Source organism: Dendropsophus ebraccatus, chromosome 2 (genome assembly GCF_027789765.1).
Source record: "Dendropsophus ebraccatus isolate aDenEbr1 chromosome 2, aDenEbr1.pat, whole genome shotgun sequence".
NCBI lineage: Eukaryota > Metazoa > Chordata > Amphibia > Anura > Hylidae > Dendropsophus > Dendropsophus ebraccatus.
The window spans coordinates 22,407,776-22,422,533 of record NC_091455.1 but is presented as its reverse complement, the minus strand read 5'-3'; the positions used below and the strand labels follow the sequence as shown (position 1 = coordinate 22,422,533).

Sequence of the window (14,758 nt, the reverse complement as noted above, 5' to 3'; positions counted from 1 at the left end):
ACCAAGTCACAATTTTGAAAAACTGTGAGCTCTTAAACCAAAACGCTCTTAAACCAAGTTACTCTTAAACCAAGGTATATATACACCAACTGTCTATATATATATATATCATGATGCATATTTAAATGAATAAATAAGTTCGTATTTATCTGGTGAGTGCCGGGCTCCTTTTATACATACTACCCGATCTCTCCACCTCGTGCACCACCGACCAGCGGAGTGCCGTCTTCCTTCTCTCTACAAGTTGCAGACGGAAGAGCTGCAGGAGGCCTCCGACTGTCAGCTGGATTCAGGAGCGGTGCTACAGAGTTCCCGCACCCCCTGCCTTTCTATTTTTTGTCATAGGACTTCTCCTTTAACAGCTCAGACTTGGAGATGCTGAACTGGAGATGGCTAAACGTTTCTCCTCTCCAAGAGAAGAAATCCCTGCCAGACTATTTCGGCTTGTTTTACAAATGACTGTTCTGAGAAATGAAAGAAGTTCTTCTCCGGTGTCTGGCAAGGAGAAAGGTGTCAACACTGCATTGAGTAAGAAGCTGAACTTCACTGCCCAGGCTGAGAGCGGACGTCGTAAGGTAAGTCTAGAACGTCTCTGACTTTCAGAATATTGTAGAATAAATAAGTATTATAAAGGAGTTGTGCTGCTCTGTAAGTCTTACACCCTGTATAGACAGGAAATACCCCACCTGTGACTACAGACAGCAGGGAGGATGGGGTGAGTACGGATTTTGATTGCAAATGGTAGTTATTCATCCCCCAAGCCCAACCAATCACCACCGCTTATGTTGGAGCGATTAAAGGAGTACTCCGGCAATTTTGTTTTTTCTTTCAAAATAACTCATATCAGAAAGTTATAAAGATTTGTAATTTACTTCTATTTAAAATTTTCAAGTCTTCCAGTACTTATCAGCTGCTGTATGTCCTGCAGGAAGTGGTGTATTATTCTTTCCAGTCTGACATAGTGCTCTCTGCTGCCACCTCTGTCTATGTCAGGAACTGTCCAAAGTAATAGCAAATCCCCATAGAAAACCTCTCCTGCTCTGGACAGTTCCTGACATGGACAGAAGTGTCAGTTGTGTCACATCCTGCAGGACATACAGCAACTGATAAGTACCAGAAGACTTGAATTTTTTTTTTTTTTTTAAATAGAAGTAAATTACAAATCTGTATAACTTTCTGGCACTATTTGAGTGCCTCTCATGTGGCAGTGCCCAGTACCAAGGGTGCAGCTCAAAGATACCTTTACCCTTTTAAAGAAGGTTGGCATGACAGACTTCGATGTACTGCTGAGCATTGGAGCTGGATTTTAGCAGGTCAGACATAAGCAGTCAACCTTAATACAGTGAAGGGGTCTCTTAGCCCTACTGACTTGTGGGCCCAGTTGATACCACTGAGACCCCTATAGATACACCACTCTCTGGTATTGCAGCTTAGTCAGGTGACTTTGCCCAGCTTCTTCTATTGATGGCTTTTCCTATTATAAGTCTGCTGTAGCAAGTTATGCACCTGTGTGTGTGGAGTGACCCAGGGGTGTTAGGTGGTATTTGCAAGGGCTGACGTTGCAGTACCACTGCAGCACTTGTCACAGGGCTCAGACTGGTATAAGCCCCCAACAAGCCCGTAGGAGTAGTCCCTGTGTCTTCTGTAGTGTAGTGGTAGTGCAGAAAAAGGAAGCCACAGAGACCAGGATAAACTTAAAGTGTCACTGTCAGCAGGTGTATGGTGTCCTATCTCAGGGTAGCATAAACTAGTGACAGAGAAGCTGAACAGAATGATGTATCACTTACATTGTTCTGTGCAGCTGATCCAGAGATCTCCTCCTGAATATCATGGGCAATAAGTAGTCCTCTCTATTATGTGCATGAGCCCAGTAGTCCTGGATATTCATGAGAAGCTGAAAACTCCGCCCAGCAGCTGCTGATTTTCAGTTACCTATCTATGCTGTGTATAGGCAGTCACCTGTCAATCAGCAGCTTTGGGGGCAGGGGGAGGGGTGTGGCAAGAATCTTATTCTCCTGCATATTAGGAGAACGGCCGAAGAGAATTGATGTAAATAATACACCGATCTGTCGCATTTCTGTCACTGGTTTATGCTGCCCTCAATTAGGCTACGTTCACACTGCGTATGTTTCCGTACGTAGTGCGAACCGCGAATATACGCACGTAGTTTTGAGGTTGATGCGTTCGCTGGGAAGTATACGATATCCGGCCGCACAATGCACACTACGTATGAGCTTACGGCTGGATCGTATACGTGCCGTGAAAAAAGAACAAGACCATTGTTTGAAGACGGAAATGTTCCAACTCACGGCCGTGGATTTCCATGCGGTCCCGTACGAAGTACTTATTTCAGTCAAATTGAACTTGATTTTTCAATCCAAAAGGTTCTGTGAGTTTTATTGGGCTGGGCGAAGATTTCCAAGTAAATGACCTGTTTCAGATCGCTATGAAACAAGCTAGGGAAGCAGAACTGTACTACGGGCGTATGTTCGCGGTTCGTACGTATCCAGCCGCATGTCTACTTTTCCCACGCCCGTAGTTTCAGCCGCACATGTACGGCGGCGTACGAACCATAGCCGGACTCATACGCAGTGTGAACATAGCCTTAAGGCGGAATAAACCAACTGACAAATTCCTTTTAACCCGGAAAGAAAATTTACTGAAGTTTTCCCTAAAAGAACAGTACATAAAAATTCAAAGTCCCTTTGTACGCAAGGAGCACTTTAGCTGCTTGAGTAGTTGGCTTGTCAACACTGAGGTCACTGCTTTTAGCATGCAAGCTGAGAGTCATCTTTAGGTTTAGACTCTTTAAAAGGTGACCTGGTTATAATATAGACCTGAGCTAGTGCTTTGCTGTAAGGGCTCTAACCACTTTGGAGTCAATGGCGCCAAACATGAAGACGCAATCTGTACTCACGGCTGTGATGATCTGTCTTTTGTTGGGAGAGGGCACAAGTGACACATCCAGTAGTACAGGCCAGTGAGCCAGCCGTTGGAGTTTCCCTTTAGGTCCTGTGAGTTGCAGCGGGGTACTTCGGCATATATGCTCTTCTCTAACCTGCTGGCTGAAGACTGAGGCTCCTAGAGAATTCGGACCTTGGAAAGAACAGGATAGCCTGTCAGCCTGGATAGATAATTTATGACATAAGTGACATTATACCAGACAGGAAGAATATTGCTTGCCTTATGGAATGACTTTGAGTTAAATGTCTGCATTCTGCTGTGACTTTTACTCCTTCGCTCTCCTTTTTGTTTCGCCTCCCTGAACAACTAGTGCAAAGCCCAAGAGATTTACAGTACATCACAAGATCAAATTGGAAAGTCTATAGCTGACTCAGAAGCGCTAAGCACTAAATCATAGAGGAAACTACACCAAAGACTATTTCCATTAGAAACTGAAAATTTAAGCTAAAGAGAGATTTGCTTTGGGCCATGTGTTTAAAGTGGATCTCCGGCCAAATATGAGGACTGTGCTGTATTATATATCTTTAAGCAAAAGAAGTGCGGTGTCTAGTATTTCACTCTGCATGTTCATTACTTCCCTTTCTATCAGTGTCTGTGAACAGGAAGAGGAATTCAATATGCCCAGATAAATAGTATCTTACCCAAATAGGTTATATATATATATATATATATATATATATATATATATATATATATATATGTCCCATATAAACAGTATATATATTAGCCAGATAAATAGTATATATATTAGCCAGATAAATAGTGTATATATATTATATATATATGTATATATATATATATATATATATATATATATATAAAACCCAGATAAACAGTATATATATTACCCAGATAAACAGTATATATATTACCCAGATAAACAGTATATACACTCACCGGCCACTTTATTAGGTACACCATGCTAGTAACGGGTGGTCTTCTGCTGCTGTAGCCCATCTGCCTCAAAGTTGGACGTACTGTGCGTTCAGAGATGCTCTTCCGCCTACCTTGGTTGTAACGGTTGGCTATTTGAGTCACTGTTGCCTTTCTATCAGCTCGAACCAGTCTGCCCATTCTCCTCTGACCTCTGGCATCAACAAGGCATTTCCGCCCACAGAACTGCCGCTCACTGGATGTTTTTTCTTTTTCGGACCATTCTCTGTAAACCCTAGAGATGGTTGTGCGTGAAAATCCCAGTAGATCAGCAGTTTCTGAAATACTCAGACCAGCCCTTCTGGCACCAACAACCATGCCAAGTTCAAAGGCCCTCAAATCACCTTTCTTCCCCATACTGATGCTCGGTTTGAACTGCAGGAGATTGTCTTGACCATGTCTACATGCCTAAATGCACTGAGTAGCCGCCATGTGATTGGCTGATTAGAAATTAAGTGGTAACGTGCAGTTGGACAGGTGTACCTAATAAAGTGGCTGGCGAGTGTATATTAACCAGATAAATAGTATGTTACCCAAATAAGTAATATATATGTTACCCAGATAAACAGTATATATATTAACCAGATAAATAGTATATATATTACCCAAATAAACAGTATATATATTAACCAGATAAATAGTGTGTTATCCAAATAGACAGTGTATATATTAACCAAATAAATAGTATGTTACCCAAATAAACAGTATATATTACCCAGATAAATAGTATATATATTACCCAAATAAACAGTATATATATTAACCAGATAAATAGTATATGTTATAGTATGTATGTATATATAACCCAGATAAACAGTGTATATATTACCGAGATAAATAGTAAATAGTACCCAAATAAACAGTGTATATATATCTTAATATTACCCAGATAAACACAATATATTATCCAGATAAATAGTATATATTACCCAGATAAACTGTATATATTACCCAGATAAATAGTATATGTTTCCCAGATATATATATACTGTTTATTAGCCAGATAAACAGTATATACTACCTACATAAATTATGCGTGCATTATCCAGAAAGTAACAGATAGTACTAGCACTAGAGGTCTAGACATGGCCACCAGACAGGTTCTGAGCCTAACGATCTTTTAAGCCATAGTAAACTTTGAGATTACTCAGATGAGGCAAGATGCACCCAGGAAAGGGAATTATAAAATGGACATTCTCTACCAGATGATCAAGGATACTTGGGGCATCCGCAGAGGGTATTCATAGGAGATACTAATGAGAGGAAGACTTGCACCTGAATCTGTTGGTGCATTAAATTCTATTAATGGTACAGACACAGCCGTTACCAGCATCAATGTAGTTGTGATTGACATTCATGCTCCAGCATTGTCATCTGGGATCAGAAAACGCTAAACCTTACTATTTAACTATTTATTGAAAACCCCGTAAGACTATATATCCTTATAAAATTAGAAAACAATGACTGCTTAAAGAGCACACATTTTAGAAAGCAAGTGTTTAGACTGGTCCAACCAGTAAAGAGATGGGCAGAGAAGATAGGCAGAGGATAACCAAGGGGAAAGGTGGACTAGTCGTCAGAGATAAGGATGGATTGGAAGGGAGCAAGGGTGTTAGATGGAAAGCCAGAGAGGAGGGTGTTGCAGTATTTCAAGTGGGAGATGATGAGGGAATGTACCAGCAGTTTTATAGAGTTAGAGTTAAGGAAGAAGCGGATTCGGGAAATGTTTTTGGTTGAGGTGGCAGGAGGTGGTATAGCATATAGATGGAGAAGAGTAGAGACCCTAGGAGGGAGTCTTGTGGGATATCAAAAGTGAGGTGGAGGTAAGGAGGTGGTGTGCGAGATCCAAGAGGGGGCTAGGCCTGGTCAACTGTGTCAAAGGCAGAGGCTAGGATAAGGAAAAGGTGCTCAGAGTATTGGGCATGTCCATGGTCCAGCCAGCAACCGGCTGCTCAACTGTCTTTTGTGAACCATTATGGGGACCACAGCATTGATATCTGACCAACAAACTCAACAATTTCCTTTGGGGTTAGTAAAAAAAAAAAAAAAAAGAATGGAAGATACTTTCGACTCCGCACTCCATTGTAGCCTACACCATCCAAAAACTTTTGAACTGTTACCCGTATTGCTGCCGAGCTTTGTAACTTTTTCAGGGTGAATTCTTATGGTGCCCTCTAAAGGGGTTCTCCCAATGGTACTAATAATGGAGGCACGTTGGCTGTCATTGAGGGCTGTGGTTATACTTGTGGACAGGGTTTCTTTGCAGTGCAGTCTGGGATATTTTCACCATTTTCACCATTTGAACTTGTTTGGCAGGATTTAGGAGGCAAGGAGCAAAAATACTAGGTTTTGGATACATTTCCCAATTGGTAAGAATTGTATCCAAGGTCTGGAGATCGTAAACACTTCGGTGAACACCCTGCACTTTCATCTTTTTTTAGAGCGGCCAGCAGGGAGTTCCCTCCGGTGGTCACCAGCAAATTGTTTTGGTTTCACGCAGCCAAGACTCACAGGCCAGAAGTATTACAAAAGCTTGGAACTAAAACGTTCCGTTCCTTTACCTAAAGTACAAAGGCTTCTCCCCTGCATCTGCACACATGAAAAAACAAAAACTTCAATTTCTTATTTTGCATCACGTCATTTCTTTCCTATTGAGGTGCCTGTAATAATGAAACTACAGCTACAATATTTAGTCACCAAACCGCAGCCTCTATTTGTGTCAAATCTACACGTAAGGGTCTGTACTCGTGACATGAACATTTTGCATAGTGCAAACCAGATATGAACCTTTATATGTATCTTCCAGTACTGCTGTGATCAGTGCTTATAGTAGCAATGGAGACTGGTCACTAGACTGCAGAACTGGGATTTGTGTTTAGCAGTCGCCTTTCCTAGGTCCTAACTATGACTTGCAGTACTCAGATACCCCCAGGACAGTAGTGCAGAACAGAACAACCAGCAGGCAGTCACATCTATCAATATTAGAAGGTAATAAGCATAAGGGCTAGAAGAAGTGGGAGAAATAACATAGACAACGTGGAAAATTCAAAACTGTCCCTAACTCTCCCTAATCTTTCCCTAGATCTTCCCCTAAACTCCAAACTAACACCAGACATCACTAAAATACACAGTCCCTGCAATAGCTCTAAGATTGCTCCTCTACATTAGACCTAGCAGAAACAACAAGATACCTGGACCTTGAGAAAGATGAGCTGTTCAAGAACTGAAACATGCATCGAAACATACTGAGCAACGAATTTCAAATACAAATATCAAATTAACTAAAACAAGAATCAAGAAATATCGTCACAAGGAACTAAAAACTTAGAACATGGATAGATACCATAATTCGCCTTGGATATTTTTAAGGTGCTGAGCTGCAGCATGCCTTCTTTCTCCTCCACCCCTCCTTGCTTGTCTTCCAGCACTGAGCCTTGCAGCTGTGCCCGACCTCTACGACTCTTGTTATTAGAAAAAAACATGATTTTTCAAACAACCATTAGATATTATTTCTCCTTTTATATCTCCTCAGCTATCTGCCCATGTCTGCAGCTCTCTCATATACAGATGACAGATACCCTTTAAGGGTACCTTCACACTTACTGGATCCGCAGCAGATTTCTCGCTGCAAATTCACAGCGAGACCCGCTGCAGATCCCTGCCCAGTAAACTCTATGGGGAGACAAACTCGTAGCAGGATGCACATTCCCCTGCGAGTTTGTCCGCAGCCCGCCCCATTAAACCCTCCACTGCCGGAGCCTATACTTCACCTGGTCCCCGCTCCGACTTGCTTCGGAGGTTCTTGGCACGTCCCGCTCGGCCAATCAGTGCACTGCCCTGTTACAGCGCGCTGATTGGCTGAGCGGGACGTGAAGACACTGGAAGCCCTGAAGCAAGCCGGAGCGGGGACCAGGTGAAGTATAGGCTCCGGCGGCGGGGGGTTAATGGGGCGGGCTGCGGACACACTCGCAGGGGGATGTGCATCCTGCTGAGAGTTTGTCTCCCTATAGAGTTTACTGGGCAGGGAATCCGCTGCGGATCCGGTATGTGTGAACGTACCCTAAAACGCCATTACTGATAGGTGGTCTTCTGTACCTTAAAGGGGAACTCTCGGCAGGTTAGACGAATCTAATCTGCTGGTAGCCCCCTAATGCACACAGAGCGGCGAGGGGTAACATATGTCTCTTACCTTCCTCCTCGGTGCGGTTCCTGTGCAGTTAGTAGTTGTATACGCGGCCCAGAGCAACCATTTGGACTACTGCCCTGCTCCCAGGCCCGCCCGTTACATTGATTATCATTAGAAGAAACAGGCCGGCTCGGCACAACGATGGGAGCAGGGCAGTGCTCCCAAAGGTGCTCCGGGCCGTGGATTCAACTACTAACTGCACGGGAATGGCACCAAGGGGGAAGGTAAGAGACATACCTTACTTCTTGGCGCCCCGTGTGTATTAAGGGGCTATAAGCAGGTTAGATTAGTCAAACCTGCTGATAGTTCCCCTTTAATGGGTGCCCCAGAGAAAGGCATCGTCACTGGAGTAGGAATGGTCACATGACAGCCCACATGTAGGTGCCGGGAATCTCTCCCTCCAGCTTACATTCATTCCAACAAAAGGAGCAGCAGGGCAGGAATAGTTTTAACGTCAATGAGAAATTCCAGTAAAGTGACTAATGCTGACATTTATAGCTACGTATCGTTAGGGAGGTATATATTCGTGGATCTGTGGACACATGGGGCTTTGTCTCTCCCTGTGATGCTTTTATTTAGATTTTATAGAGAATATAAAAAAAGACTTTTTCTTGAATAAATAAAAGTTTGGGAACTGATATGAATCATCGACTTCTTAAAACGATCTTACCGAGTGCACGATATGACATCTATGCCTGCTTCCATAACTCAGACGGTTCTCGGTGGTGTCTGCACAGGGCCCTGTATTTAGATCTTGGAGTCTGAGTCACGACGGACTTGGCTGAAGATCATGCAGCTCTGCAGTGAGTAGGAGTTGCCAAGACTTTGATCTTGTTTCTTGTGAATTGAAATGCTTTCTAGATCGAGTGGCTGGGAAGATGTAGTTAAAGTTATTTGAGATATGTCAAATTATACAGGCTATATTATTGACACTATATGTCATGCAAACAAGTGACTAAGACTTTTTGTAACTCCTATGGTGGCCATGACTTTGTTTGTTATTTTAGAGTGATTCTTATTTCACGAGAATATCTTGGACCAAATTAAACTTTTTTCCTTTTCATGTAAATTCATTAAATATGTTCAGTGGCGTAGCTACCATGAAGGCAGGGAAGGCAGTTGCTATGGGGCCTCGCGCTGCAGGGGGCCCGGGCCTTGCCTGGCCTGTCTCCCGTCTTCATAGTGCTACAGCACTGACAGTAAAGCACCCTGTCAGAGACGCAGAAGGGAGCATCTGCAATCCCCTCTCAAGCACCTCCGCACCTCCCCCTGACACAGACTCAGAGCGTCCTGCACCAGTGTTCCCCTCTCCACAAGTGGCAACAGTCCCAGGTAGGTTCAGCTAAGCCCCGCCCCATTGTGACAAGCCCCGCCCCAGCAAGCCAGAGACACAGCAGGAAGGATGGTAACTATTACTGCCAGCTGGAAGTCACCAGCTTACCTGGCATCCTGTATAAGAGTGTTACCCAGCTTTCCCAGCATCCTGTATAAGGGGGTCACTCAGCTTCCCTAGCATCCTGTATAAGGGGGTCACTCAGCTTCCCTAGCATCCTGTATAATGGGGTCACTCAGCTTTCCCAGCATCCTGTATAATGGGGTCACCCAGCTTCCCTAGAATCCTGTATAAGGGTGTCACCCAGCTTTCCCAGCATCCTGTATAAGGGGGTCACTCAGCTTCCCTAGCATCCTGTATAATGAGGGTCACTCAGCCTTACTGGCATCCTGTATAATGGGGTGACTCAGCTTCCCTAGCATCCTGTATAAGGGGGTGACTCAGCTTCCCTAGCATCCTGTGTAATGGGGTCACTCAGCTTTCCCAGCATCCTGTTTAATGGGGTCACTCAGCTTCCCTAGAATCCTGTATAATGGGGTCACTCAGCTTCCCTAGCATCCTGTATAATGGGGGTGACTCAGCTTCCCTAGCATCGTGTATAATGGGGTCACTCAGATTTCCCAGCATCCTGTATAATGGGGTTCCTCAGCTTCCCTAGCATCCTGTATAATGGGGTCACTCAGATTTCCCAGCATCCTGTATAATGGGGTTCCTCAGCTTCCCTAGCATACTGTATAATGGGGTCACGCAGCTTTCCCAGCATCCTGTATAATGGGGTCACTTAGCTTCCCTAGAATCCTGTATAATGGGGTCACTCAGCTTCCCTGGCATCCTGTATAATGGGGTCACCAGCCTCCCTAGCATCCTGTATAATAGGGTCACTCAGCTTACCTAGCATCTTATATAATGGAGTCACCCAGCTTTGCCAGCATCTTGTATAGTAGTGAGTATAATGGAGGTCATCCCCCCCCCTCCTCACCCCTCTGGATTCAGAGCAGCCCCAGACCTGCAGGGACTCAGAGCGGCCCCTAAACCCTCCCCCCCCACACACACACACTGTCTTAAAGCAGCCCGCACCCCGCAGGTGTCTTAGAGCTGCCCCAACCAGCAGGAACTCCGAGCGGCCTGCTACCCCTTACCCCCCACCCCAGGGCACAGCGTCTCAGAGCTGCTGAAGGCGGGGGGACAGCTCCATATCGCCGGGACAGGTAATATGTTGGGGGGCCCCATACACTTTTTTGCTATGGGGCCCCATGAATCCTAGTTACGCGCCTGCTCAGATTCACACATGATGTCACTCGCCAGTGCATGTGTCTGATATCAGCAGCAGGGGACGAGCAGTCCCTGCAGATGATGAAACTCTGAAGGAGGTTCTATTTGTAGTGTCCCACGTTGTGTTTCTTTTCTTCTTTCTTACACCTAGGCAAAAGTGTCTCTACAGTGTCACAGTTAGGACAGTAAGCTGCTGTACCTTACTGCAACCACTAGGTGTCACACTACTTCACAGCACAGCTACAGTTACCGCAGGTTTAGCTACACACACCTTCCTTTGGCTTAGTTAGTTATAGTGTGTGGCTTCAGGCCAGGCTGGACGGGCTACACCTGTTTTCCAGCTAGTGACCCATCCTTAATGGGTTGCTAAACTAAACCCCTAGGGAAGCCGGAGACAAGGGAGTCTCACCCCTTGCCTACACCATGAATTTTTCTAGCTTCAGTGCAGTCAACCACCTAAAGAAAGGAGAGGACTATAAAGGCTGTACCTGCAGTAGAGCACAGTGCAAGTTGGCCGCTCTCTACTGACTTACGTTTGGCTGAGTAGGAAGAATACTCCTAGCCAGCTCTACCCAGTGATAGGAGACCTGGGACTCGTTCTACCCTATTAGGACAGTAACCCGACACTGAGGGGCAGAAGGCGGTCATATATGTAGAGAACATACACTCACCGGCCACTTTATTAGGTACACCTGTTCAACTGCACGTTACCACTTAATTTCTAATCAGCCAATCACATGGCGGCAACTCAGTGCAGTTAGGCATGTAGACATGGTCAAGACAATCTCCTGCAGTTCAAACCGAGCATCAGTATGGGGAAGAAAGGTGATTTGAGTGCCTTTGAACGTGGCATGGTTGTTGGTGCCAGAAGGGCTGGTCTGAGTATTTCAGAAACTGCTGATCTACTGGGATTTTCAGGGTTTACAGAGAATGGTCCGAAAAAGAAAAAACATGCAGTGAGCGGCAGTTCTGTGGGCGGAAATGCCTTGTTGATGCCAGAGGTCAGAGGAAAATGGGCAGACTGGTTCCAGCTGATAGAAAGGCAACAGTGACTCAAATAGCCAACCGTTACAACCAAGGTAGGCAGAAGAGCATCTCTGAACGCACAGTACGTCCAACTTTGAGGCAGATGGGCTACAGCAGCAGAAGACCACCCGTTACTAGCATGGTGTACCTAATAAAGTGGCCGGTGAGTGTATATATATGTGAGAACGAGAATTACTACAGAACACTATAGAGACACTTCACTACATCCCAGCAGAGTACTCACTAATTAGACAAGGAGCCCGCCTATCCGGTCTCTGACACCTTCTTCTGTTTATTCTTCTATCAACTCTCCTATTTACTTGTAAGTTCCTATTGCTACTGTTTAGTTTTGCACTAAGTACCTGGGCACTGTTACTGTTATTATTTAGTTAAAGTTAGACTTTGTTTAAAGTGGGACTCTGTCATTTATACCACCGCACCTGCACCTACACTCCAGCAACACGGGCCATGGCATGTCTACATACAGGGTGACAACTACTTACAGGTCTACAAACGAGGGGGGCACCTGGCTATCTGCAGGGGACCAACTACCTACTGGGGGTGGCACCTACTGTACCTACCTATTGGGAAGAAAATACCTACTTGAGGCAGCTTGCTACTGGTGGACACCTGTCTAACCTACTGGTGGGCACCTGTTTACCTACAGAGAGGCATCTGGCTATCTATAAGGGAGTAACTACCTAGTGGGGGGAAAGCACCTATCTACCTATTGGATTGGAAGGAAAATACTAACTGGGGGCACCTATGTACTGATGGGTACCTATTTACCTATGCGGGGCACCAGGCTGCCTACAGAGGGGGAACTATCTTCTGGGGATGCACCTATCTACCAAGTGGGGGCAAATATCTACTGGGGACACCTACCTTTTGGAAGCACCTAGCTAACTGGGGGGGGGGGCAACTACATTCTGGAGGTGATATCAATCTACCTACTAGAGACATATATCTACCTGCAAGGGGGAAATTACCTACTGGCAGTGTCTACCTGGAGGGGAACATCTACCTACCTACTGGAGGGAACCTACCATTTGTTCCAAACCTGATGACATTTACAAGTTGTCTGCCAACTTGATTCCTTCTTCCCCTCCGATACAAGCCACCTAATACAACATATATTTCAATCAGTGCCTCTAGATATTCAGAGGTAGAGTAAGTGAAGCCTTATCCCTGCATTTATTCTCATTGCAGCAAGTGATTTTCTGTCCCGACTTCTACTACAAAGTTCCAAGTTTTTATGTTTTCTTTCGTTTTCTGTCTCACGTGGGATTTTTCTGGAAGTTTTCTTCCATAATATTTTGTTTCTGAAAGTTTGGTTTATCAAATATTGTAAGAAATGTTTTCTTTTATTGCTTATTGGGAAACCGGTAGTTGGGGTTATACAATGCCATGGGATAACATAAGCCCCAGAAGGAGACGGAGGGGGGGGGGGATGGGAGGAACAGCTGAATTTTTTAGATAAGTAATGTAAACAGCAGCGGCCAAGGAATGTATCCATGTCCTCAAAGGAAAAACGTGTGGATCTGTGCTGAGCTCCCATCGAACTGAAGAGCTCCGAGCAGCTGCTGTGTATTATGTGTGGGGAATTTTTCTTGTATTAAAGGAAATAAAGGATATGAAAGCAAACATATGTATGAACTTTACTCAAAGCCAATTAATAATAATAACTGCAGCACTTTACATTACTCCAACCAGTCATTGTACCTATTAGGGCTCACAATCTAAATCCACCTAGCTATATGACTTTTTTTCGGTTGTTTTTTGATTTATTTTTTTTATTGAAGCACACCATATTTTAATTTATTATTTGATAGAATTTAAAGGGGTACTCCAGTGAAAAGCTTTTTCCTAGTAACTGAAACACATTACAAAGTTATATAACTTTGTAATATCCTTCAATCACCTATCTGTCCCCCTTCCCTTTCTTTTTCCCCCTAAATCCCCCTCCAGGAAGTGAAGTAAACTCATTGTTACCTAATGACTGTTGACCCCAGGCTGCTCTGTGACAGCCATTTTGTGACAATGACATCATCAAGCGGGGGGCGGGTCTAAGCCCTGTTAGGCCAGCCTCCCTTTGTCAGATGACTCAGGTTGCTCAGCTCTGACTAGGTGAGCAAGATGTGAGCCATCTAACAGTTTTACAAAGTCAGTTAGACATCTCAGGAGACAAAGTGCATCATGGGAAACCCCAAACCAGGAAGTGAAGAAAAAACGAAGACACCAACTGGAGCTTCAGGGACCTGCAAACAGCCGGAAATTAAAACTATGTTTATAATTGATTGATGTTTTTATTTATCAGAGCCGGAGTTGTCCTTTAACAATTTTTACTTTTTTTTTGTGTTGTACTTTAGAGCAGCCATATTACACAAGAGAACAGTAGCAAAAAATGAGTGAAAAACATGAAGCGCCCCTTAGTTTACACTTGGATTTTGTAACCCTATTTTGGATTTCTTTACTTGTAAATATTAACCCCTACATGGATCCTTTCTTACTTATAGGACTATTCTGACCCAACAGTAAAAATTTATATGCTGCCAAGGAAGGGGAAATATATATATAAAAAAAAAAAAAAAAACATACTTACCAAGCCCTGGTCCCCCAGTGCTCCCCTGGGTTGGGTAAGTATATTTTTTCTTTCTATTTCCTGCCCACACCAGCAGCATATTCATTTTTGGAGTAGGGCCTGAACACTCCTCTAAAACTGGTAAATTTACTGTTCTATGTTGGACCAGCATAGATAAGCAAATTGGTTTAGAATTTACAGTAACTATTTTGTTCTGAATTTTATTTGTCCAAATCCAATGACTTAGTGATCTGCACTCAGCCCAGAGAATTGGTCAGTATGCAGTTTACTTGGCACGAGCAGTAATGCTCCATATATCACGGGTTACTGTCTAGCCAAAAAGAGGAAAGCAGAAATGTTATGCGTCACCACTTACAATGCTTATACTAGCTCAGCCTGGCATCCTGCACTCGGCCCAGTAAGTGTAAGGCTGGATCCGAATTGACTGTCAAATCTTAAAAGG

At 44.1% G+C, this 14,758-nt stretch overlaps 1 protein-coding gene across 1 annotated transcript in view; it reads left to right on the top strand.

Annotated features, from left to right (window-relative positions):
• Positions 1–430: 430 nt before the first annotated feature.
• Positions 431–14,758, top strand: part of COLEC10 (collectin subfamily member 10) — a 59,958-nt gene continuing 45,630 nt past the window's right edge. Inside the window, exon 1 of the mRNA XM_069957166.1 lies at positions 431–575. The gene's annotated coding sequence lies outside the window, so the exon portion shown is untranslated. The remainder of the gene's footprint in view (positions 576–14,758) is intronic.